The 27,391-nt window shown below is 42.9% G+C and overlaps 1 protein-coding gene across 1 annotated transcript in view; it reads right to left on the reverse strand.

Annotated features, from left to right (window-relative positions):
* LOC103190004 (arf-GAP with GTPase, ANK repeat and PH domain-containing protein 1) overlaps window positions 1-27,391 on the reverse strand; it is a gene marked incomplete at its 5' end in the record, with an annotated part of 247,658 nt that overhangs the window by 219,326 nt on the left and 941 nt on the right.

Raw genomic sequence — 27,391 nt, forward strand, 5'->3', positions numbered from 1 at the left:
GGGAGGTTTTTTTTTGAGGATAGGAGTGATGACGGACATTAAAGGAGTGAGCACGGTGCAAGTGGACTGGTTTATGATGTCTGTGAGTAGGGGGGCAACGAGGTGGAGTTGGGAGGTAAAGAGGGGGATAGGGATGGGGTCGAGGAAGCAGGTGGTTGGTTTCAATACCCTCTGTAAGAAAAAAAACATTTGCTGATCTCACTTCTAACCATCTTCAACCTAATTTCAAGATTATTTTCAAATCTGCATCACTCCATTAAATTTTCGGTTGCTTAATCTGATAGTCCTTTGTGAAATATTTTAAAAATACATCAATTAATATTAGGCTTCAAACAAGATGATTTAATTAACCCAAATACCCCAAACAAAACCCAAACAGATTAACTATTACATACACAAATCCTCAAAATACAAGATCTAATTAAGCATCATTCTTAAGATTAAGGTATCCGTCAAGTGTTAATTATAGGACATCACTGAAGGGATCACCTCTTCTTATCCCAATAGAATCCAATTTGCAGAATAGTAATTGTGCTAATTGGACCGGGTGGGCTGGGAGTTAATAATCGGAGCAGGGTGACATTTCAAATCAGCACAAAGTACAAAACTTTGGAAGTCTGAAATGCACTGAAATTAGCAGAGATAGCCATAAAGCGTGGGTGTAGAGAATGGAACATTGCAGTACTTCTCACCACACACACAAAAAAACTTATATAACACCTATGATGCAAGATGAAAATCTTGAATCACCTTACAGGGATGGATAGGAAACACCAAACAGGAGAAAAGAATTTAAATTGTAAGAATACTGACCAAAGGCACCATTAAAGAAGGGTTATAAAATAATAATCCTTGCAATCGATATAGCGCCTTATCACATCTTCGAAAAGTCTCAAAGTGCTTCACAGAATATATTGTAATAGTGAACTGACTGTACATTTTGTGGGTAAAACGTGGCAGCCAATTGTGCCAGGGTCCCACAAACAGTTGTGCATTGAGTGACATAATTATTATTTTTTAAAGGGATTATTACCAACAAAAATGCGATTCACCAATCGACTAACAACTGGGTTCCTACTTACTGCTAGGTTTGAAGCAGAAAGAAAGCAACGTGCACAGAGATTTCCAGAGAGCAGGGGCGTAGTAGCTGGAGGTCTTGCAATTGATGTAGGATGGATGGAGTGAGGAACAAGCAATAGAGCAGATTAAGAGCAGAAAGCAGGAAAGTACAGGCAAAGTTTGGATTTGAGAACACAATAAAATTTTAGCCTCTACTTTGACATAAATCTCCTTTCTCATTTCAAGTAATACAAGTCATTTATCTCGCTTCCTAACGTTGGAATCTTACCTTTAGGGTCTGTCCACACAGAGCAAGTTAGTGAGAGCAGGTAACAAAGATCACAAGTACAGTGAAACCTAAAGCAGCGAGGCTGCACTGAGCTCTTTCTCCAACTCATTCAAAGTTCTGGCTCACATCAAAAGTCAAACAGCAACGGGTATAACAAGAGATAGGTTGCATGGGCGGTGTCCAGTTTCCATTAAATGGGCACAAAGAGCAAATGAGAAAGAACTATTGATTACGTTGTGGTAGTGAGAAGTATTAATAACAGCCTGCTGCACTTTCCCGACAATGCTAATAGGATTTCGTAAGAACAGCTACCTGGCTCTGACCAAACATCGGAGCATTTTCTGATAGTCCTCTTGGGACAAGCACTGAAAGATGAATTTCCACAGCTTATTATTTATTAAGTGACATATTCTGTTTCACTGCTAGAAAACTTTGAAACATTTATTTTGCTCACACAGAATCAGTACGAGACATAATGAGGACACATGCCCATTCCAGGCCCACTAGCAATGCATTGATCAGTACATACACAGTATATCTGTCTCAAATGTTGATTTGTATCTATATCCAGGGTCAGAGTGGATCCCAACCTCGCTTAGAAATTTATCAAGCAATAAAAATAAAAAGAAATTTCCAGCTTCAGTCGGGATTAGGAGTCGGTCGCCGGGGATTGAGCCAAACAGCAAGAGGCTGCCATAGAGAGGGAGCCACCGCCGTTTAATTGCTGGCTTGTCTTCCCACTCGTCTCTTTTCACTTCTGACTCAATTCCATAATAATAATTTGCTCACTAAATCCACGACTGTTTGCACACTGCTGTGTGGAATTGTCTGTCGCATTTCGCCCACCCACACAAAAAAGTTACACAATTATATGTACAATTTACTTTACAGTATATTCTGTGAAGCGCTTTGAGATGGCTCAATGATGTGATAAAGTGGTATATCAAAAACAAGGATTATTAGGATTATTATCAGGATCATGATGAGAAGAGAAGAAGTGTGCGTGTGCGATGGGGGCAACATCAACTGTAGCATTAATTCAGACAAAGCCTTAGTGATAATCTTGTGAAAATCTGGGCTTGATGTTTTGAATTTGGGACTGATATTTTCACTGCCCCACACTTGACCTGTAATCTCCGACAATTTTTTTTGAGTAAAACACCAGAGGTGTTTATTTTTTTATTTTGGGGAGGACAAGTTTGCAGGGCTTTGGGGAGTGAGATTGAATTGGAAGCTCTTTTCAAAGAGCCAGCACAGACACGATGGGCCGAATGGCCTCCTTCTGTGCTGTACAATGCTATGATTCTAAGGTGGTCAATGTCGATGAAACAGTTCTCTGGTTAATCGGTCAACACCTTTAGAAAAGGAGGGGATGGGCAAGAAACCAAGCTTAAACACAGGACTGTTTCTCTTTCCCGTTATCCCATCTGATATTTAGGAGTAATGATTTCCAATATTAAATCAATAAAAATCAGTATTTGTTAGGTTTTTGAATTTTCTTCAAGTCAAGGAAACTTCCCAGTAGAGCACTCGCCTTGCAAGAGGAACTGAGTTTGATTCCCCTTGAGACGTCTTGAAGACTTAATAAGGCGCTATATCAAATGCAAGGATTATTATTTTTATTGTTGAAACATGTTTTTAAAATTATTTTGAATTATAAAATAGCATGTGTAGTGTAAAGGAAATTAAATCCCTGCAACCTTACAAACCAAGTCACCATTTCTACAGTTCAAATGATTACTAAAATTTTTTTTTAAAAATCTGATAACAGTAAAATAAACATTGATATTATCTGTTGAAGACATTTTAAAAAGCTGAAGCAACCCTCTCTCCTCTTCCAAACTCACTCCAACTATTCTAATCACTTGGCTATTCATCCATTGTGACCATGAGGATATTGCTGTAACACGTTAGCATCTGAAATTTCCTCCAAAAACAATCCCTTAATTTCTGATTTGAGACATTCCTTTTATGTGAAACATGCTGTATAAATGGAAGAAATTGTTTTTGACTTTGACTTTTCAGTCCATTTGTTGCATATCCCCACAAGACACTAAAAGTGATGAGATCTGTTAGTCCATGAATCCCTGAGTCATGTTCTGAAAACAAGATGGTTATTCTAGCCCAGAGCAACGTCCTGAACAAGATAAGTGTGGTCATCTATCGGTGTATTTACTGGAGTCATGCTGTGAATCATTTTGCAATTTAATATATTCGTTCCTCCTCCCCAGTTTCTGCTTATACAGCAGCAGTCTCACAGCTTTGAGATTTTATACAGAGTTGAAGAAAATCAGTTATGTAGATATTTTCAGCATGGAAGAGTGTCATTTAGACCATCTTGTCTTTGCCTGATACCTCTGTCTCTTTTTAAGCTGCCCATTTTATTAATCTCATTCTCTCATTTCTCTGGCTATTATTCATATACTTACATCGATAGAACGCAGATTTTACATGGGTTATATTCAGTCCCATTTTTAATGATTCTACTGATCCATTCTCAATGGAATAGAAAAACAGAAACAAGACATTCAACTCTTTGAGCCCGTTCCACCAGTTTCACTCCAACACCTTCATCATACCACTTAAATACCTCTACTACATCATTGAATAGGACAGTATTTATAAGCCATAACTTGAATTCTTGAGTTATTTCTACCAGTGCAGATGAGTAGAAACAGCAGCATCTTCTAACATGTGGAAATGTACTTTTAATAACCATGTAAAGCAATCAATTGCCTTAATATTCCATTTAGTGAGTTTCTCCCAGTGTCCTGGTCAACAATCCCACAGATAAAATTGTTCACTCACTTCATGACTGTTTGCAGAACATTGCTGTGCACAAATCAGTTGCCAATTTCACCCTTCAAAATACAGTCACTATACTTTACAGTAAATCCCAAGAAGCACTTTGAGATAGCCTTCCATTGCTCTATTAAGCGCTATCATTATTTTTATTACCCAAATATTTATTTTAAACATCCCTATTGAGTCCACCTCCCCAGCTTTCTGGAACATAGTATTCCACACCATCACACCTTCCATGTGAAGAAATACTTCTCCACCTCAGTTCAAACTGTCCTGGCTGTGATTTTAAGGCTATGCTCCCCCTTGTAATGTATTGTCTACCAAAGGAAGAGTAACCACTCAATAGCCACTTCTGATAAATTTGCTGTGGGAATGGATAACTATTGTTGAATTTGCCTACAAAAAGGTCACTACATTTGACAATAATTACTGTGAAGCACTTTGAGATGGTGACGTAAAAGGTGGTATAAAAATGCAAGTTCTTTCATAGTTATCAATTCCCACATGCATTCAAAAATAATAAGGCACTATATTTAAATGCAAGGATTATTATGATTATTATAACAAACATGGTTGCTGGCATAACATTTCAATCTTTAACAAACAGCCCATCACCATCGAAATATTTATAAAATTTAATAATATTTATAAATATAATAATCCCTCCAAAACCAAAAACAATAATAAATTGGTCATTTTCAATCTACGACTGTTTGTGGGACATTGCTGTGCGCAATTGGCTGCCGCGTTCGCCCACAAATATAAAGTCAATTCACGTTACAGTGTGTTCTGTGAAGCGCTCTGGGACGTCCTTCCAACGTGAAAAGCGCTATATCAAATGCAAGGATTATTATTATTAATATTTAGGACCACTTCGGATAAATAGAGGAAGGGATATTGTAATATAGCTGTCCTGGTCAGGCTCCACTGGCTCCCAATCACCAAAAGGATTATTTCAAGATCCTCCCACTCGTTTTTAAATCACTTCATTGCCTCTCACGTACCGTACCTATCCAACCTGCTTACCCCCACTCCAGCACCCGCTGTCTCCATTTGGCCCTCCATTACACAACCTGTGGCCGTGCCTTCAGCCACTACAACCCAAAACTCTGGAACTCTATCCCTCAATCCCTCCGTCTTGTCCCCTCCCTCCACACCTTCAAATTGTGCCTAATTGCGTTCCTTTTTGATCATGCTTACAGTCACCTCCCCCTCCCTCTGCCCCTGGCTCGCTGTCAGATTCAACAACAACTTGGATTTATATAATGCCCTCCATGCCGGATGGCATCTCAGAGCGCTTCACAGTAACGGATCCCAGGACCGAGCCAGGGGGAGGAAGGTGACCAAAGGCGCAGTTGAAAAGAAAGGTCTTCAGCAGAGACCTGAAAATAGGAAGGGAGGGAGCGAGGCGAAGGGAATTCCAGAGCCTCGGGGCATAGTGGCTGAAGGCACGGCCGCCGAGGGTGGAGCAGAGGACTCGGGGGATGAAGAGGAGGCCAGACCCGGAGGAACGAAGGCAACAGGTGCTGTTTTAAGGAGAGGTCAGAGGGTGCAGGGACTAGAATACTAGGGTGAGGATCTTGAAGTCGATCCTCTCTGGGACAGGCAGCCAGTGCAGTCTGCAGCGAAGTTTGGTGTGGGTGAGAATGCGGCCGGCAGAGTTTTGAATGATCTAGATTTTATGGATGGTAGTGGATGGGAGACCAGCGAGGAGGGCATTATAGTCCAGCTGAGAGGTGACTGACAAAAGCATGGACCAGGATTTCAGCGGCTTTTGGGGAGAGGTATTGGCGGAGACTGGCGATGCGTCGGAGGTGGAAGAAAGCGGTGCTGGTGAGGGACCGGATGTGGGGGAGGAAGGATAATTGGGGGTAGAACCTGACGCCAAGGTTGTGTCCACCACTGTGCAGCGCTCTGGGACGCTACCCCATGTCAATGGCGCTATATAAATGTAAGTTGTTGTAGTTGAATGGTAAATGTGCTGAGAAATTGTACATGTAGACTTCAAGAGCAATGACTCTGGAATAAATTGTTATGCCACAGAATGAGTCATTGGAATCATCATGTGTTGTGTCAACCACAGCTCTATTCACACAGCTTCAGCTTCCACACTTGCTTTATTTGGCTCCTCTACTTCTAGCTGAGAGGGCAGGCAGTCGACCTGTTCCCACACCTCCATGAAAGCCTTCCTGCACTGAAAACATTAACTGCCTGTGGATAAGAACAATCAGTGGGGAATTGTTCCAACATGCTGCACCACCAATCCATTTCTATTCAACCCATATCAACTTATCCGTTCCCTCCACTCAGCAGGTAGTCGGATCTTCAGCCTATCTGCCCCCACCCTTTAAAACTCCATCCCACAGTCAATTCGCCTCACCTTCAAGGCACATCTCAAGACCCTCTTTCTTAACCCTACCTTAGATCACCCACCTACCCTCCACCCTCCCTGATCCCAACCCCCCTGCTCAGGTCCAAATCCCTGACAGTCCAGCACCTTGGGACATCTTACCACCATGAAAGCCAATATACAAATGGAATTTTGTAATGTATTTTATTCAGGATTTTCAGCTCACTGTCCAGAGAATGCAGCACTTGGGAAGTGCTACATTGTCAGTGGTGCTTTTCTTCAGACGAGATGTTAAATGGATCTCACCTGCTTGTTCAGGTGAATGTTAACAATTCCACAACTCCATTGGAAAATAGATTAATTGGTCATTCAGCACATAACTATTTTGGAACAAGCTATACATAAAATGGCTGCCACATTTGCTTACAAATAGTTACTACATTTCACTAATTACCCATGAAGCACTTTGAAACAATGATATTAAACATACCATGTCAAATGCACGTATTAATAATTATGCACCACGGCCATGCAGACCAGAAAGATCACAAGTTTATTCCCCCATATTTTTGATCTATGTCAAATCAAAATTAAAATTGGCTACAGTGTTTTGCCAACAAAATATACAGAAAATTCACTTTATAATATATTCTGCAAAACGCTTTGAGATGTTTCAACAACAACATAAGGCTCTATATTAAATGCAAGGATTATTATCATAGCACTATACAGCACAGAAGGAGGCCATTTGGCCCATTGTGTCTGTGCCGGCTCTTTGAAAAGAGCTATCCTAATCAATCCCACTCCACCGCTCTCTCCCAATAGCCCTGCAAACTTGTCCTCCCCAAATCTGCCCCTAATAAATATTATTATTATGTGATGAATTATCTGATGTCAAACAGGGTAGCCTCAACCTCTGAAGTGAAGACAAGTGGAAAATCCAGCAAAGGTTCCTACTCCTGATCATCGAACATGATGATAAAATGTCTGCATTTGATCAGCCGAGGACTTCATCGAATTTGAACAGCCTACTGATATTTAAAGAGAAAACTGGATGAGAACATGGCAAGCAAACCGCCCCCTCTAAAAAAACTCAGATATTGTAACCAAGGTTACAATGAACAGAAGGTCAGCAGTCAGCCTGAGCACATTGAAGAGGCAGCAACGAAACTACCATCTGCAACAAGCACAACAGCTGTTTCCTCAAATTATTCCCCTGAAACTGAGGAGGCTGCAGGAACCAGTGCACTGGATGTTCAAGACCTCTCTGTGGATCCCTTGTGTTTTGAGGAACAAAGTATACTTCCTTCAATTCAATAATTAATAGGACTTCGAACTCTGAGGATTCCAGCTACTGCAAGGCTGAAGTCAACATAACCTCGTAGTCACTAAATACTCAATGTAGTTGTCAAAAAATGCAACAAGGACAAAGGGAAAGACCAGAGTGCATAAAGGCTTTTGTATTCCACACCATGCTCTGTGACCCTATCAAACCACCCTTGCCCTACTCCACTAGCTCCCCATCCCCCAGAGGATAGAGCATAAAATCTTCATCCTCCTTCAAAGTCCTCCACAGCCTTGCTCCTTCCCACTTCCATGACCTGTTAATACCATACTAACCTTTTCGCTCCCTCAGCTCAGCAGGCTCCGGCCTATTCCAAGTCCCCCCTCCGGCCTTCCGCACCATCGACTATCGGGCCTTCAGCCTCTCTGCCCCACCCTCTGAAACTCCAACCCACAATCCCTTTGCCTTGCTCCCTCCTTTGCCTCATTCAAGGCACATCTCAAGACCCTCTTCTTCAACGGGACTTTCGGTCACCCTGGTACCCCTACCCTCCCTGTCCTCCACCCCTCCTGATCCTAACCCTATGCTCGGGTCCCTGACTGTCCAGCACATTGGGATGTCCTCCCAACGTAAAAGCCACTATACAAATGTAATTTGATCTTATATCTGGAATGAATCAGCCTCAACCACTCAGTATCTTCTACTGTGACCATAAACTAGAATCTCAACATGGCAAATATTAAATAACAATTTCTTCTGTATTTTCCAATCTCTTGGGAGGAGTTCATTTTCCAAGTATGTGTCCTTTTCCTCCCTCGCACAACGGCTCATATTAGGAGTTCACCTCTTGGGAAAGGGGTGAAACAACAATCTACCGTTCTTGGCACTTACCCTTTAAACTAAGTCAAAATTGCTTGGTTGTAAAGAAGTCACCCAAATCTAGATGGGATCACTCAGCAACAACAAATTGCATTTATACAGCACCCTTCAATGCGGGCCAGCATCTCGGAGCGCTAAGCAGAGAGGAGGAGCTTGTGAATACTGACCAATGGCAGAATCAAAAGAAAATATAGAGATGGTTTTGAAGGTATTCAGAAGCCGCAAGACTAAGTAATTTTGGGAGTGTTCTAGAGAATGGCGATAGTAACTGAAGACCCGGTCATCTATGATGAAATAGGTGAGGAATGAGCCAGGCATCACTTTTGGAAGAGCCAAGCAGATGGACAGAACAGGGCTGGATGAGATTACAAAGGTAGAATGGGGTGAGACTGTGGATGGATTTCCATCCTCTCTGCTCTACAGCTTCTTTTTCACATCCCTCCATAGTTGGACAAGGCTTCACCTCCTGGTATTGAAATCTTGATATCAATTCTCTCAGATACTAGAAGCCAGAGGAACCTGGTGAGGGTCGGGTAAAGCGCATGCAGAGTCTGGTGTAGGAAAGGCTACAGAAGAAAATGCTGGAGACATGAGTTGCAAGAGTTTTGAATAAGTTTGGGCTGATTACGTGTGGAGCTAAGTGACATTAGTATACTGAGCACCAGATTTAGAATCATAGAATTATACAACACAGAAGGAGGCCAATCGGCCTATCATGTCTGTGCTGCTCTTTGAAAAGAGCTTCCAATTCAATCCCGCTCTCTTCACATAGCCCTGCAAACTTGTCCGCCCCAAATAATTATCTATTTCTCTCTTAAAACTTGTTATTGAATTGGTTTCGTCGATCCTCTCAGGCAGTGTTTTCCAGATCCAAACAACTCGCTGTGTAAAAAAATTTCTCCTCACCCCCCTCTGTTTCTTTTAACAACTATTTTAAATGGGTGTCCTCGGGTTACCGACCCACCCGCCAGTAGGAATAGTTTCTCCTTGTTCACCCCATCGAATCCCCTCATAATTCTGAAAACTTCTATTAAGTCTCCTCTTAACCTTCTCTGCTCCAAGGAGAATAATCCTAACTTCTGTAGCCTCTCCTGATAACTGAAGTCCCTCATTTCTGGTACCATCCTGGTAAATCTCCTTTGCACCCTCTCCAATGCCTTGACATCCTTCCTAAAGTGTGGGACCCAGAACTGAATACAGTATTCTAGCTGAGGCCTAACCAGTGTTTTATAAAGGTTCATCATAACTAACTTTTTGTATTCTATGCCCCTATTTAATAATAATCTTTGCATTTGATACTGCGCTTTTCACGTTTCCAGACGTCTATTTATAAAGCCTATTATCCCATATGCTTTTTTTAAATATAAACAGCTTTATCTACCTGTGCTGGCACCTTCAAAGATTTGCTTATATGAACCCCCAGGTCTCTCTGTTCCTTCACCCCCTTTAAGTTGTGGAGTCCTGTAGCTCAGTGGTTAGAGCACTCACCTTGTAAGCGAGACACCTGGGTTCAATTCCAAACAGGACAAAACCTTGTTCAAGTTTCGTTACTCCACACACCTAATAATAATCCCTCCAAAAAACAAAAACAATAATAAATTGGTCATTTTCAATCCACAACTGCTGTGCGCAATTGGCTGTCGCGTTTCGCCCACAAATATATAGTCAATTCACTTTGCAGCATATTCTGTGAAGCGCTTTGAGACTTATAGAAGACGTGAAAAGCGCTATATCAAATGCAAGGATTATTATTACTAAGATCTAGTTTATACTGCCTCTCCTCATTCATCCTCCCAAAATGAATCACTTCGCATTTCTCCACACTGAACTTCATCTGCCATGTGTTTGCCCATTTTACCAGTCTGTCTATGTCCATTTGCAGTCTGCTACTATCCTCCTCATTGCAAATGGACAACAACAACAAGATTCCATTTATAAAGCGCCTTTCACGTCAGGAGGACGTCCCAAGGCGCTGCACAGTTGGGTCATGACCCGAGCAGGGGGGAAATGGTCAGGGTGAGGGGAGGGAAGGGAGGGAGCGAGGAGGGGGAAGAGAGTCGAGAGGGGAGCTGAAGGCACGGTCAAAGAGAAAGGTTTTGAGACCGGCCTTGAAGGAGGAAAGGGAGGAAGCGGCGAAGGCACTGGGGATAGAGTTCCAGAGCCTGGGGGCTGAGAGGCTGAAGGCCCGACCACCGATGGTAGGGCGGTTGGGGCGGGGGACGTGGAGCAGACCAGAGCCAGAGGAACGGAGGGTACGGGCAGGTAGGTAGGGGGATAGTAGGTTGGAGAGGTAGGAGGGAGCAAGGCCGTGAATGGCCTTGTAGGTGAGGATGAGGATCTTGAAATCAATCCTCTGGGGGATGGGGAGCCAGTGGAGGCGAGCGAGGGTGGAAGTGATGTGGTCCCGAAGCCTCGTGCGGGACACTACACGAGCTGCAGAGTTCTGAATGACAGACTGGTAAAATAGACGGACATAGACAGACTGGTAAAATGAGCAGTCTTCTACTATCTTCCTCACTGTTTACTACTTTTCTTATTTGAGGAGAATGAAGTCCTCCTACTTTGCTGCAGATATTTTCTAACATCACTGCAGTCTACAAATTCAAGGGCTTTAAAAGATCATTGAAATCAGCCAGTGAATAAGTTATTTTCTAATCTGAAATGCTAGGCACACTTGTGGGAAAGTGATTAAACCAGAAGGAGTTCAGTGACTTGATGGCAGTGCCCTCTACATTAATAGAATTTAAATTTAATAGTAATGCAGTTCCACTGGCCCAGATCCTTTCAATCCTATTCCAATCACACCTGTGTTTTGTCAAGAGAAGCAGTGCATTATCTACTGTAAGACACCCAAGATTGAATCAATAGCATTGAAATATTTCACTGGTAATTACTGACAAGTGTAGCGATTGTGTCTGCATACAGAAAGATCTCACAAACAGCGTGAATGGCCAATTTAAGACTGTTGCCAAGGACACAGGAGAAGCTCCCTTCTCTTTTCCAGTAGCATCATGGAATCTTCATCACCTACCTTTGTGGTGGCCAACCTGTGGCCCAAGGGCCACAAGAAGCGGCCATGAACATGGCCATGAGGCTAGGTAAACCCCTTGTTCGGCCGGTAGGTAGTGTGTTTGCAGTTTCTTCTTGATTGAATATTTCTTGATTTATGCCATAAAATATTCATTTAGAGGGGATGGAAAATGTTTTTTGTTGGCCAACCATAAAGGAAGGTAGAGGCAAACAGGGCCTTGTTTTAACATCTCACCGAAGGATGGCACCTCCAACATTGCAGAGCTACTGTTAACAAGCCAGCCTAGACATGAGCTCACAATCCCAAACATTTTCCAAATTATTAGTATAATTATTATTCCCTCTCCAATTTTCTTCACTCACTCATCTTGTAAAAGTGCCAGGGCACAATTCCATCAGTGCTGTCTTGTACCCGGAATCTTCTAACCCAGAAATAAAAGCATTATCAATTGAGCTAAACTGACATCTCGTATCTTATTGAATGTCTCATCATTTTCCCCAAGAAATTACAATTGCTCACTGGAGATAGACAACACTTTCAGGAGACAAGTGAAGAAAACTGTGCATTCCCATCACACAGCTCCTCCACTCAGCCTGCTGAAGTAGGAGGTAGAGGCTGGTGTGGAGTCTAAACGCTGTCATAGACTAGTTCTGACCAGATGGCCCTTTTCTGTGCAGAACATTCAATGCAATTCTATGTAATTCAATATGCTCAACCAGAGGAACAGACAATTATTTGTCCAGCTCATACTTCATAATCATTGAAAGATTCCAATGAATTTGACGTTTCACAAATGAAAGATCCTTTGCATAGAGAAGTAACAGCTCTTTCACACAAATTCTTAGCAACAACAACCTAAAGACGTGATGTAATAAACAGGCTGTGAGCTCTCATCTCACCCCCTCAATTTATGACACAGTACACATAAAGAATCTTAATAAGTGTTGATGTTGGCTGCAGTGTGCAAGGGAGTTAAACAAAATGAGTGCCTTGGAACAGTTTTAGAAGATTGGAAGACAAAGGAGTTCAGATGATAATGACAGACTGGAGCTACCTTCAAAGAGCGCTTCACGCACAGTGCTGGACACAAGGGGAGTGATGGAGCAGGTGACAAATGGGGAGGTGGCTGCAGGCACAATTAAAATAGATTCAAATCTGTTTTCAACAACCACTCAGGGGATTTATTTGGGGGGTTAGGTTTCTGACACATGCAGAACCCGTCATCATGCTTAAGAGTGTCAAAACAAAACTGAAAAATTCATGCATCCCACCTACATGTGGAAATCCCAGAGATAGATTGCTGGAATGGAATAGCACTCTCTCCCTGGAGGGACGTATCCTGCTTAGCTAATTCAGGAAAGTGTTAAGCGCAAGTTGACAGAGCCAATGCTTGGGGACCCCCAGAGTGTGCGTTAGGTCTAAAACTACATAGCTTGCCGTGGATACTGCTGTGCAGCAAGCTCTCTTGCTGCTTGTCTAGCTTGTCCCGTCGGGGCTTTGGCTTACAGGGTTAACAGGACTCAGGGGATTGGACATAGTGGCCTTTACATAAAAGTGGCCTCTGAGTACGGGTTCATTGACCAGGGCGGATTTTAAAAAATCTGTAGGCCCACGTGTAGATTCCCACTAGCCTCCTGGTGCATTTACTAACACCTCATTGGTGAGGCAGGAAGCTATGGGCATAATATGGTCTGTTCAGCACTGCATTGGTAAATGGACTAGGAGTCTAACTGGAGTCTACACTCAGCGCAAGGATTACCATTCAGTACACTTAAATTCACTTAGAACACGGTGTCCCTAAACCGACAGGGCTAAACATGAAATGCCACTGGTTGTGTTAGACAAGTGGTTGCTGAACAGAGGTAGTTGCTTTAACAGGTTTAACTATAGTAAATTTTTAGGAAGCTTTTGAAGACAGGTGAAAGGGAAGCAATATGGAGAGATTGAGTGAAGGAGTTCTAAAGGTTCCAAAGATCGGGGCATGCTGGCCTAAGCCTCAGTCACTGTTCGTTGTGACAAATTTATTAACTGACCAGAACCCCAGCTGGTGCTATTGCCCTGAAAAACATATCCAAGCCAGCCAACAATGTGCTAATGGAATGAGTTTCAGCACTTTGAAGGAAACAATTCAGCCCACAGTGCATTTGTATCTCTAGTTCCCTATCGGAGCACTTTAGTCTAATCCTATTCCACTGCTCTTCCCATATTGTGTCTGCACTGTTGCTAACCCTCTGGAGGTATTCCCCCACTGTAGCTATCTGCTCTAATCCTATTAGATACATCTCAATGGTGAGGAATGAAGCATTGTTGGCAGTGCCATTTTTGGATTGATTGTTAAATTTTAGTTCAGTCTGCCTGTTCAGTTGGATGTTAAAGATCCCATGGCAGTAATTGGGGGGGGAAAAAAGAGAAGGGAGTTTTCCCAGTGTACTAACAGTTAAAACTCATCATTCACTTCATGGCTGTTTGTGCACAAATTGGCTGCCATGTTCACCCAAAAGTACAGCCCGTACACTGTTTACAGTAAATGCTGCAAAGTGCTTAGAGATGCTTCGATGCAGAAGCTACATCAAATACAAGGATTATTATTAATAATATTTTCAAAGCCACTTGCAGAAACACGTTCCATATCCCAATAATCACTTGGAAAAAATGTTTCTCCTACTCTCCCCTATTTAATAATATTTATTGCATTTGATACAGTGCCTTATCACATCATTGTGATGTCTCAAAGCACTTCATAATATACTGTTTAATGAATTAACTGTATACTGCAGTGAATTGCACACAGCATTGTCCCAAAAACAGTCATGGAATGATTAACCAATTTTTTTCTGCGGGTGGGGGGTAGGGGCAAGGGAGGAAGGTTTACTACCCCCAGAAAGAGATCCAGCAATCAACTAACAAACGTGGATTGATGGACAAAATTATTTATTATTATTAATATTAGTAAGGGATTATTACACCTGGGAAGTGATCCGACAATCAAGCAAACTAGTGAGGAGGACTGTAACCAACTGCAGACAGACATACACAGAATGGTGGAATGGGCTGACATGTGGCAGATGGATTTCAATGTGGATAAGTGTGAGGTGATACACTTAGGGAGGAAGAATGATAGGAGGCAATATAGACTTGGAGCTCAATCTTAAGGGGGTGAACGTACAGAGAGATCTGGGTGTTCAAGTAAGCGAATCATTAAAGGTAGCAGAGCAGGTAGATAAGGCAGTAAAAAAGGCATTTGGTGTACTGAGCTTTATTAGTCGGGGCATAGAGTATAAGAGTAGGGGTTATGGTTAATCTGTACAAAACACTGGTTAGGCCTCAGCTGGAGTAATGCGTCCAGTTCTGGGCCCATTACCTCAGGAAGGACATTAAGGCACTGGAAAGGGTACAGAGGAGTTCACGAGAATGATACCAGGAATGGGGAACCTTAGCTATGAGGACAGTGGAGAAGTTAGGACTTTTCCCATTAGAGCAGAGAAGGTTACGCGGGGACCTGATAGAGGTCTTCAAGATCATGAAAGGTTTCGACAGGCGAGATAGGGAAAAGCTGTTTCCGCTGGTAGGTGTGTCTGTGACCTGCGGTCACAGTCTGAAGATATCACCAAAAGAAGCAGAGGGGAGGTTAGAAGAAATGTTTTCACTCAGTGAGTTGTTGGAATTTGGAATGATCCGCCCAAAAGGGCAGTGAAGTCCGATTCAATAACAGCTTTTAAGAGAGAACTGGACAGGTATCGGGGAAGACGGTTTGGGGGGTTATGGGGAAAAAGCTGGTGATTGGGGTCAGTGAAAGTGACGCTCCGTCAAAGAGCCGCACAGACTCGATGGGCCGAATGGCCTCCTTCAGTGCCGTAACATTCTATGAATCTATGAAAACTTGCCTAAGATTTCACCCAGCCCGGGAACCTATCTCACTTGCAAGGTAAGCGCACTAGCCACTACACTACAGGATTCTAAAGCTTCTAGTTATAATTTTGAGTTAATTGTCCCTTCCTGCTGATTCACAAACTAGTGGAAATAATCTTTTCTCTCGAACCCTTTCAAAATTAGGGGAGATTAGAATTAGGGGAGATCTTATTGAAACATATAAGATTCTTAAAGGGCTGATAAAGTAGACACTGAGGGTCTGTTTCCCCCGGTAGGAGAATCTATAACCGGGGGTCACAGTCTTAATTTTAAGGGACAGCCTTTTAGAACAGAGTTGAGGAAACATTTCTTCACTCAGAAGGTAGTGAATTTATGGAATTCACTCCCCCAGAAGCCTGTAGATGTCAGTCCTTGAACATCTTCAAAGCTGACACTGAGAGATGTTTAAAAAATAGAGGATTAGGGGATATGGAGATAGGCAGGTAATCAGAGTTAGGTCTGAAGATCAGCCATGATCTTATTGAATGGCGGGGCAGGGCAGGGCTCGAGGGGCCGAATGGCCTACTCCTGCTCCTAATTCTTATGTTCTTAAAATCTCAAACATGTGTATTGAGCCCACTCTCAATCCTCTCTGCTCTGGTTACAAATGTCACCATTTGTCAGGGCGTACGATTGTGAATAACTACTGCAAAAACAGCTGCCCCCATACACATTGGCGTAAACAGGGTAACTAGCACGCAATCCATACAAGACCCGAGCACACCAGGGGATACAACATGGGGATGGGTATTATCTCAAAGTTACAGAACGCATAATTAGAGTCTATGGTTTCAATATGCTCCCATCTTTATCATTATGATATCCCAAGCAGATAATTTTGTGGGACAAAAAAAAACAAATTAGATTTATACACCGCCTTTCATGTAAAATGAAATGTCTCAGAACACTTTTTAGAGAAGCAGATTAATTAGAATTGAAGTGAATATTGTTTTTGAGGCAAACGCAGCAGATAATCTGCACCAAGCAATTCACCACACCATAATAAGATGAGCAGACTGACTCAAAAAAATCAGTAGCGAATTTGAATTTAGGGTAAATTGGATGAGGATGGACAATAATAATACTTCATACATTTGACATAGTGCTTTATCAAGTCAAAGATGTGCTTCACAGAATATACTGTAAAGTGAATTAACTGTGTATTTTGTGGGTGAAACACAGCAGCCAAATGAGCACAGCAGTGTCCCACAAACTGTCATGGATTGAGTGACCAAATAATTATTTTAATGAGTTTATTACCCCCGTAAAAGCGATCCACCACTCAACTAACAACCGGAATCCTACGTACTGCTAGGTAAACAGACGTGTGGAGTAAGCAAACTTGCCTAAAGTTTCGCCCTGCCCAGAATCGAACCCAGGTCATCTCGCGTTCAAGACGAGTGGGGGGGGGGGGGAAGGGAGGGAGGGAGGGTCATGTTCTTAAGGCTCACCTGAACAATCAGATGACGAGCCAGACAGAATAAAAAAAGCTAGCGTCGCCAAGTATTCTCTCTCTGGGAAAAAACACATTTCCCATGGGTCATTTGGTAATGTGAACCTGAGCCTTACAAACAGAGACTCCCAGGTGAAACCCCAGTCGGTGATGCATTATCTCATCTCAGCCAGAGCAGCAGATGAGCTGCTACAATTGTTCTAAATGCCTCAAGGCTGATTTCCATCCATTTCTTTCCCTTATACAAATGTAATTTTGTTGTTGTTGCTGCCACTAGAAAATACATTCAACGGCAGGGGAAGACAGAATCAGCCTAGCTCAAATCAGAGCACTCTCACCTGAATCAGAGGGTTGTGGTTCAAGCCCACGTAAGGACTTGGAACCCATATACTCTATGCTGACACTCAAGCATGTTAGAGGTGTGCTGCATTGTTGGAGTTACCATTCTTCAGATGACATTAAAATGAGACCCATCTGCCTGTATGTTAAAGAACCCATAGTGTACAAGTACACAGAAAATCCTTTGAAGTGCTTTGAGATGGCCACTGAATGTGAAAAGCACTGTATCAAATGTACAACAACAGCAGCAACTTGCACTTATATGTTGCCCTACACGCAGGGCAGCGTTTCAGAGCACTTAGCAGTAACAGAGCCTGACCCCGAGCTGGGGGAGAGGTGGCCATAAGCACGGTCGAAGAGGAAAGGTTTTCAGGCAGGATTTGAAAGAGGGGAGAGGGGAGGGCAAGGCGGAGGGATTGAGGGAGAGTGTTCCAGAGTTTTGGGGCATAGTGGCTGAAAGCACGACCTCTGATGATGGGGCAGAGGATGCGAGGGACAAGTAGGAGGCTGGTGCCAGTCGAGCAGAGGCACCAGGTGGTGAATTGGGGAATGAGGAGGTCGGAGAGGTGGGGAAGGTGCCAGGGAGTGAATGGATTTGAAATGTAAGGATTATTATTATTATACTAATCTAGCAATCCCATTAGGAAGAGCCACAACATAAGTGATACAGTGGAAAACTGTGGAAAATCAATTATCTGCCATAATTTTTCCCTTCCCCTAACCACCCCATACTGAGGAATGGAGAGTTGTTATTGGGCCTAATGAGGTAAACAACCCTGATCATGACAAATACAAAATTCTAATGTTTTAAAAAACACAATTTTCTCAGCTGCTGTGCAGATTCTAAAATTTCAGACACAAACTCTGCTTCAATCATAAAGGAAAGGTATTTTTGAGTATTTGACAGGATACAGTTCCAAATGAAAACTGTATAAAATGTACGTGGTTAAAAGAGAACAGAGAGCCTGAACTGAACTGCATAGTGAGAGGCATATGGAAAACAATTAATGTTTTCTTTAATAACAAGGGAGTGACTTGATACATATTCCATCTAATTTCTCTCCTCCCTCGCCAAAGGCATTGAACTCCTTTGTTCCTTCTAATTTGAGTGTCAGTCTGGCTCAGTTGGTAGCACTCTTACCTCTCAGTCAGAAAGTTGTGGGTTCAGTACTTCAAGGCACTATCCTGCGTGAAATGCTCTATTTAATGCAAGCTGTTGTTTTAGCACTAAGTTGAACTCACACAGTCTAGACTGATACTCCATTGCAATGCTGCATTGTTAGGAGTTGCAATCCTTCTGATGATATGTGAAATTGAGGTACAGTCTGCCCAATTCAGGTGGACATTAAAGATCTCATGGCACTAATCAAAAAGAGACGGGAGTATGCCTCTTCTGATGTCCTAGCCAAAAATCTTCTAATTAGAATTGGTCATTCACTTCATGTCTGTTTATGGGACACTACTCATGCGCAAATTTTGTTCCACAGGCACTATACTTTAGTGGATCCAGTAAAGCCTTTGAGACATTTTAACGACGCAATAAGGCACTATATCAAATGCAAGTATTATTATTAATTGGGCACCAACATTTAATAATTAATAAGATAGCACCACCAATTTATAGCACATCTTTCTAATTCTTCCATTTTGATTACAGTAGCTATAACAAAACATCTTCAAGGGTAATTCATGTTATTCCTCTTCACTCACTCTCCCCCCAATCATGGAACAGTATAGATTGGGTAGAGAATATAGTTCATGTCATTACCTTAACCCCAACCACGGAAATGGGATCATAGAATTTACAGCACCAAAGATTGTCATTTGGCTCTAGCACTTGTTGTCCATGCTGGCTCTCTAACAAAACGATTATCTTAGCCCCACTGTCTTGCTCTCTTCCCATACCCCTTATTATTTGCCCACAAAATATATCATCAATTCACTTGATAGTATATCCTGAGAAGCACTTTGAGACATCTCAAAGATGTGGTAAAGAGCTATACCAAATGCAAGGATTATTATATATCCTTTTGCATTTTTTAATTAAACAAATTAATTGTAGATTTTACTGCAACCACGTTTTTGGTAGAGGATTCCATGTCCCAAAGCTCTCACTTTTAAAAAAAATTAACCTCTCCCTTAGTTTTTTTTGGTAACAATTTTAAATTTGTCCTGGTGCAGGGATTTTCCCCTTCATCAGTAAGCCTACAAAAATTAATTGTTTAAGCTTACTCAAGAAACATGGTCATTTGAAGGTTGCTAACACCTGTAAAATCATAAACCAGCTCAATACAAGTCAGAATTTTGTAAACTAGTCAGAACAGAGTCTCATTGGAGCTGAACTGGCTCCAAGGTGACATGCGCAGCAACAGAATATCAGAATCGAGCCAGCCCTCTGGTGATCTCAGTAGTCCAGTTCCTGAGCCGGGGGGTCCACAGTATTCCAGGGCACTGCTGATGACAGCACAGGCAGCCTGGCTTACCAGCAGGACCTCGAAGGATAGATAAGTCACAAGGGGCAGGGAGAATTCCCACTCAGCTCCTGTTAACTCTGCAAGCCAAAGTCCAAACAGGTACGATGGCCCGAGCTGGACAAGCAACGGGACAGCTTGCCAGACGTCGATATCAAAGGCAAGCTATGTAGTTTTAGCTGGTTAGACTCCAGCAGTTACCCAACACATTCTGGGTTCCCCAAGCTTTGGCTCTTGCAAAACCTGCACCTAATACATTCTGGAATTGGGTAAGCAGGATGCGTCCCTCCAGGGAGAGAGTGCGCATTCCATTCCAGCAATCTATCTCTGGAATTTCCATGTGCAAGTGGGATGAATGAAATTCTCAGTTCAGTTTGGATACCCTTGAGCATGTGTCACACACCCGACTAACCCCAAAAATATATACTAGTCAGAACTTTCAGAGGAAAATCAGAAAATAAAAAGCCACCGTGCAGAATACAGTTCAGGAGACTTGGAATTGATGTAATGGAAAGCAAACTGCCTAAAAATACATTTATGTTGCCCTAGGCAACAGTAAATATCAAGGATGTATAAATTACTACCCTCATCCTAACTGTTCTCCATTCCAGCAATGTATCTCAGGAATTTCCATGTATAAGTGGGATGCATGAAAGTCTCAGTTTGCTTTGGATACTCTTAAGCATGGTGATGGTTTCCACATGTGTCAAACACCCGACTAACCCCCAAAATATATACTAGTCAGAACTTTCAGAGGAAAATCAGAAAATAAAAAGCCACCGTGCAGAATACAGCTCAGGAGGCTTGGAACTGATGTAACTAACAACAGGATGCTATGGGCGCCAACCTCCTCCATCGGCTCTCCTCCCTCATCTATCTTAGTGGATCGGCACTTGCATGGTTTTAGTCTACTTAACCAACCGCCTTCATTTCATTTCAGCAAATGGTATCTCCTCCCGCACCCACCCGGTCACCTGTGGGGTACCCCAGGGCTCCATCCTTGGCCTTTTCTTTTCCTCATCTATATGTTCCCTCTGAGCGATGTCATCCCCAGACACGGGGTAAACTTCCACATGTATGCGGATATCACACAAATTTACTTTGCCTCTTCCAGTACCAACTCCAGGTCCGCCAATGTTCTATCAGCTTGTCTGGCAGACATCAAGGCCTGGATGAGTGTAAACTTCCTGCAGATGAATATGAACAAGACGGAAGCCATACTCCTTGGTTCCCGTCAACGTCTTCACTCCAGTGGATCTGAACTCCTCAACCTCCCTGGGCTTTCCCTCACACTCACCAAACCAGTGCGCAACCTAGGCGTCCAGTTCAACCCCTAACTGTTCTTCCTCCCCCACATCCGGTCCCTGACCAGGACCACTTTCTTCCACCTCCGCCACATTGCCCGTCTCCAACCATCCTTACCCCAAATCCAGCCAAATCCCTCGTGCATGTGTTTGTCACCTACCGTTTGGATTACTCCCACACACTTCTCGCCGGTCTACCTAGCTCCACCATTCACAAGATTCAGTTCATTCAGAACTCTGCTGCCCACATATTGACCCAGACCAAACTCAGTACCCACATCTCACCAATTCTGGCCCAGGCTCCATTGGCTCCCCATCACCGAACAAATCAACTTCACCACTTCACTCTCGTGTTCAAATCCATTCACTCTCTGGCACCTCCTTCCCTCTCTGACCTCTTCAATCCACCACTCAGCCTCCGATCGACTGGCACAAGCCTCTTGCTCATCCCTCACACCCTCCGTCCCACCATTGGAGGTCGTGCTTTCAGCCGCTATGCCCCAAAACTCTGGAACACTCTCCCTCAATCCCTCTGCCTTGTCTTTCAAGTCCCGCCTGTAAGCTTTCTTGTTCGACTGTGCTTACGGCCACCTCCCCCCGGCTCGGGGTCACTGTTAAGCGCTCTGAGACGCTACCCTGCGTGGACAGCGTGATATAGGTGCAAGCTGTTACTGCTCTCTGGCTGAAAGTTAAGGGGTATGATGAGGGAATCATTACATTGTTGCTACTTAATAATAATAACAAAATAACAATCCTTGCATTTGATATGGCTACTTAGGACTTCAACAAAAACAACAACAAGATTGCATTTATAGAGCTCCTTTCACGTCGGGAGGACGTCCCAAAGCGCTGGACAGTTGGGTCAGGACCCGAGCATTGGGGGAAATGGTCAGGGTGAAGGGGAGGGAAGGAGCGAGGAGGGGGGAAATGGTCAGGGTGAGGGGAGGGAAGGGAGGGAGCGAGGAGGGGGGAAATGGTCAGGGTGAGGGGAGGGAAGGGAGTGAGGAGGGGGTAGAGAGTCGAGAGGGGAGCTGAAGGCACGGTCAAAGAGAAAGGTCTTGAGACCGGCCTTAAAGGAGGAAAGGGAGGAAGTGGCGAAGGTAGGAGGAAGCGAGGCTGTGAATGGCCTTGTAGGCAAGGATGAGGATCTTGAATTCGATCCTCTGGGGGATGGGGAGCCAGTGGAGGCGAGCGAGGGATGGAGTGATGTGGTCACTGGTGCGGGACAGTACACGAGCTGCAGAGTTCTGAATGACCTGCAGTGTGGAGGGAGGGCCGGGAAGGCCGGCGAGGAGAGAGTTCCCATAGTCCAGCGTTGAGGTGATAAAGGCGTGGACCAGAGTTTCAGCCGCATGAGGGGTGAGGTAGTGCCGTAGTCTGGCAATGTTTCATTGAGACTCCTCAAAGTACTTCACAGAATATACTGTAAAACAGAATTTTTTGTGAGCAAAATGCAGCAGCAAAGTGCACACAGCAGTGTCCCACAAACGGTAGTGGATTGAGTAGCCAAATTATTATTATTATTATTACAGCCGGAAAGCAATCTGCCAATCGACTAACATCCAGGTTCCTACTTGCTGCTTGGTAAACAAAGACGTGTAGGAGTAAGGAAATGTTGCATCAGGTTTTGCCCTGCCCGGGAATCAAACCTGGATCTGCTCGCTTGCGAGACAAGGGCTCTAAACTCTACACTACAGTGTTCCACACTTGCTTTAATTCAAGAACCTTTTTGTAGTAATGGCACACTCCCATTACCAAATGTTCGATACATAGAGCAAAGAGTTCCTGCCTCACATAGTCCTTGTATTCAAAAACCCTCTAAAACCATAGCATCGGTTACCTTCCTACTTATTCAGTCCATCACATTGTTCCCATGAAGTTGTTAGATGTTCCTACGTGAAAGGCTGTATATTAGTCCAAGTTGCCATTGTAGGATGTTATTTCCAGGGCCTTGGGAGGTCCTCCCAACGTGAGAGACACAATACTTTGTTGTTGTTATTATCCACCACAAAAATGTTCAGATGACGAGTCAGTTTGCATGCTGCCCCTTTAATCCCTGGAACCAGTGCAGGCAGAGGAGACAACAGAAGCTCCTCCCTCTCCCCCCTGCTGGTGTAAATATCTAACACAGATGAGATGAGCTTCAATAGTCTTAACTCAGATCTTAATCAGCCTAAGTACATAGCACAAATGGGCCCATAATTAAGCACAAATTGGCATTAAACTGGAAGTCTCAATCAGCCACAATGACAGCTTTAGAAAGAAATGGAGCTGCCACTCAAGGGTAGCAGGGCATGCTATTTCCGTGGTTGCGGTTAAGGCAACGTACCTTGAACTATATTCTGTACCCAATCTGTGCTGTACCATGACTGGATGGAGAGGGACTGAAGAGGAAAGACCATTTCACAGTACACTAGTATAATGTGCCCACCGATGCCTTCATGAGAAAAAGTTAAGACAAGTTATCAAGAATTCTTATTTGAAGACAGCACAGCAGATTGGTGTACTGACATATGGTGCTCCAAAAAGGAAGGATGTGGTGGGGGAATTTGAGGTTGTGCATCTTGAGTACATCTTTGTTTCAGGTTGCCAAGTGTAGCCATCCTGCTACGAAGAATTGATAAAAAGCACCCTCTGGGCCGAGTGAGAATATTTGCATACTGGAGAAAACCACAGAAGGAAATATTCACACAAACTCTCAACAATCTCCCCAAATCCTGCTTTGACAAACCCTGGAATGAATGTTGCACTTCCTCTCAGTACAGATTCCCTCAGTAGGCTACTCCTGATTTCCTTCAACCTTGGCTATCTGAACAGAACAACTTGGGTGTCAGCCTGGTGCAGGCGGTAGCATTCTCAACTTTGAGTCAGAGAAGTATGGTTCTAGCCCACGTCAGGACTTAGTCTTTGATGACACTCCAGTCCACTGCACTGTTGGAGGTGGGATCTTTTGGATGAGACTTCAAACTGAGGTCCCACTTGCCTATTCAGAAGAATGTTCCCATGCCACTAATCAAAAAGGGAGTTTCTTTCTTCCCAGATGTCCTCGCCAATAATCCCCCAAATAAAACTGGTCATTCGCTTCATGAACGTTTATGCGACGTTACTGTGGTCAAATTAGCTGCTGTGTTCACCTACAAGTCACAGTCATTAAAATTCACAATACACCCTGTGAAGGATTATTGTTTGATATAGTACATCAAATCAGATCCATCAGTCAATACTGCCATCAACTCTGATATCCACAATTAGTCAACTGAACTTGTGGAGGGGCTGGGGTGGAAGACAGGTGTGCAGGAAGGAGAGTCATTATCCTATTGTCGTCTATTGTAGTTTTCTATTTTCCTGCTCCTTGGGACGTCCTCGCGATGTGAAAGGCGCTGTACAAATGTAATTTTGTTATTGTTCTCCCAGATGATACGACTATAAGAAAAGCAATTTAATCTGCAGCAACTGACAAACAACACTGATATGGTAGGACAGAGCGCTTAGGAACAGGAGTAGGCCATTCGGCCCATAGACCCTGCACAGCCATTTTCATAGATCATGGCTGATCTGTACCTCTAGACATGTTGGCAAGAACCAAGGCTTAGGGTCCTGAGAGTCTGTATTGAGATCCTGCTGGAATTTAACCAGCTAATATCTTGCATCTTACCATTGCGATCACTTGCAAGTTTCCCATTACTTGTCCAGCTAGGACGACTCTACTTGGCTAGGGTTTTAAATTGCAGAGTTAACAGATACTAAGTGGGAAGAATCCCTGTCCCCAGTGATGACTGGACTGGTCCTCCAAGTCTTGCTAACAAGTCCAGATTGCTGATCCATCATCAACAGTGCCTTAAGAGTACAAAATAATTACAGTACAAAACGTACTGGACTATCAGACCAGCACCAAAGAGCATCAATGCAATTCCAATCTTCGATTTCCAGGTGTGTCATCTTGTAGCCAACTCAGCCTCAAAGAGATTCCATCTTCCTCCGCTCAAAGACAGTGGCCATTAGCTAATCATTAGTTATCTGACAAATGCAAGTTTGAGCTCTCACAAAATAAAAATCTCATGACTTTTCCAAAAGGGAAGGGAGTTATGGTAAACAATACTCCAGATGGTACTCCACAAGGATGGTACCAGGAATGAGGGACCTTGATTATGAGGAAAGGCTGGAGAGGTTAGGATTATCCTCATTGGAGCAGAGAAGGTTACGAGAAGACCTGATAGACGTCTTCAAAATCATGAGGGGATTTGATAGGTTAGAAAGGGAAAAACTGTTTCCACTGGTGGGTGTGTCGGTGACTCAAGGTCACAGATTCAAAATAGTCTCTAAAAGAAGCCGAGGGGAGGGGAGAAGAAATGTTTTCACGCAGCGAGTTGTTCAAATCTGGAACGTACTGGCTGAAAGGGTGGTGGAGGCCGATTCGATAGCAACTTTTAAAAACGCGGTGGACGGGTATTTGAGGAGGACGGGTTTGCAGGTTATGGGGAAAGGACTGGGGAGTGGGATTGACATTACACTGCTCTTTTCAAACAGCCAGCACAGACTCGATGGGCCGAATGGCCTCTTTTTGTGCTGTACGATTCTATGATAAATAATCATGAAGTAAAATAAAAACAATTAATAGAACCTTGCTGTGAATAAAATGCGTCCAGAAATGCATAGTCACTACACTTGATAGCAATTACCTCTAGAGTGCTTTGAGAAATTTCAATGTTTCTGAGCTCTGCATCAAACGCAAGGACTATTTAAAAACATGAGCATGGCTGATGTGAGTGTGCTTACCCGGTGTTGATGTTAAGATATCCATTTATTGGTCACGCAAGCCTGTGTTCATTTCCAACCCAAAGCTCCAAGACACCCACACACTCTGATACAGCTGTTAATGCTGGGTTTCATGAACATCCAGCTCTTTGCAGTCAAGTTCTATTCAAATAAACTAGTGGATACAATCACAGCACTGAATAGCATGGTGGGGGTTTGAACAGTTAATAATGCAATAGAAATGACAGGGCGATGAGTCTCCACTGAAACGACACATCCACAGATCACCCTCATCCTCCTCCAATCTGCCAGTCACAATTTCATTTTAAATTTGTATTTTCCGCACATTTACAACAATGACTGGCCCTGACCTTGCACCTTTACAAGAGATATGCCAACAGCAAGATGCTTCAAAATGGAATAATAACAAAAAAGGATTTATCTACAGAATTTTGTAGGTAAAAGTAGCACAAATCAGATATACTTTAACAGCTGATATTTTTTGTAATGCTTGAAAGATATTAAACTCACCCTCAAAAGTAGGTGGCAGGCTGGTGATTAAAAGAGTAAACCTAAAAGACTGGGTACTTGAATCAATTGAAGAATAATTTATCTACTGTGTTAAATGTATCATCGTTCTTATTCAAACAGCCTATTCTACAAAATATCACCACTCAGATAGACAAATATAGTGGTACCTAGGAGACCAGAAACTCATTCACTAAATGTGTGTCTTTTACAGCCAAAGACAGATTCCAAATTGTTCCAACCGTAAATCCTTAATTTTAAATGCATTCAACATAATCAACACAAACACAGGCTACAGCAAGGTTTTAATAACTGGCTGTAATTTGGAAGCTTTCTTTTCCGATAAGTACAATATGCACTACAAATGGAAACAGCACTAAATGAACATTGGGTTCATTTTGCACCCTGTGCTGATGACAAGGTCAGAGAACTATTCTAAACACAGCATTCCTTATGATAACCAAAATCTTTCAACCAAGGTTAGGCCAATGCTTCATCAAATCACTATTCTTCCACAATTTAATAGGAATTGCCACAATGTGTGAAATAACTGGGTTTTTTTAGGTTCATAGAAGTTTTTCATTGACCAACTACATAAATCTTTAACTTATTTTGAAATGTAAAAATCCCTACTTTCAATTCCAGTGTGTACAATATTTATCTATAATTAATATTTCCTAATAAACTCGTTCTCCACTTTATATGCTCGCATGCACCATATTTACAAATGCAACATCTGGGATAACCTGCCTTATTTGAATACTGAAGATGTGTTCCAATGTACTTGAGCAAATTCAAGTTTTCAAGCCTGCTGGCATTCTCTGCCTTCTGATGCAAATGTCATTATCTTTGGGATATTTCAATTTAAGTGAAAACAATATTTGCTGTATAGATTTCCCATTTTCAATGAAAATGCACTTACTATCCAGAGTGC

The sequence above is a fragment of the Callorhinchus milii genome, unplaced genomic scaffold (genome assembly GCF_018977255.1).
Source record: "Callorhinchus milii isolate IMCB2004 unplaced genomic scaffold, IMCB_Cmil_1.0 Scaffold2, whole genome shotgun sequence".
Lineage (NCBI taxonomy): Eukaryota > Metazoa > Chordata > Chondrichthyes > Chimaeriformes > Callorhinchidae > Callorhinchus > Callorhinchus milii.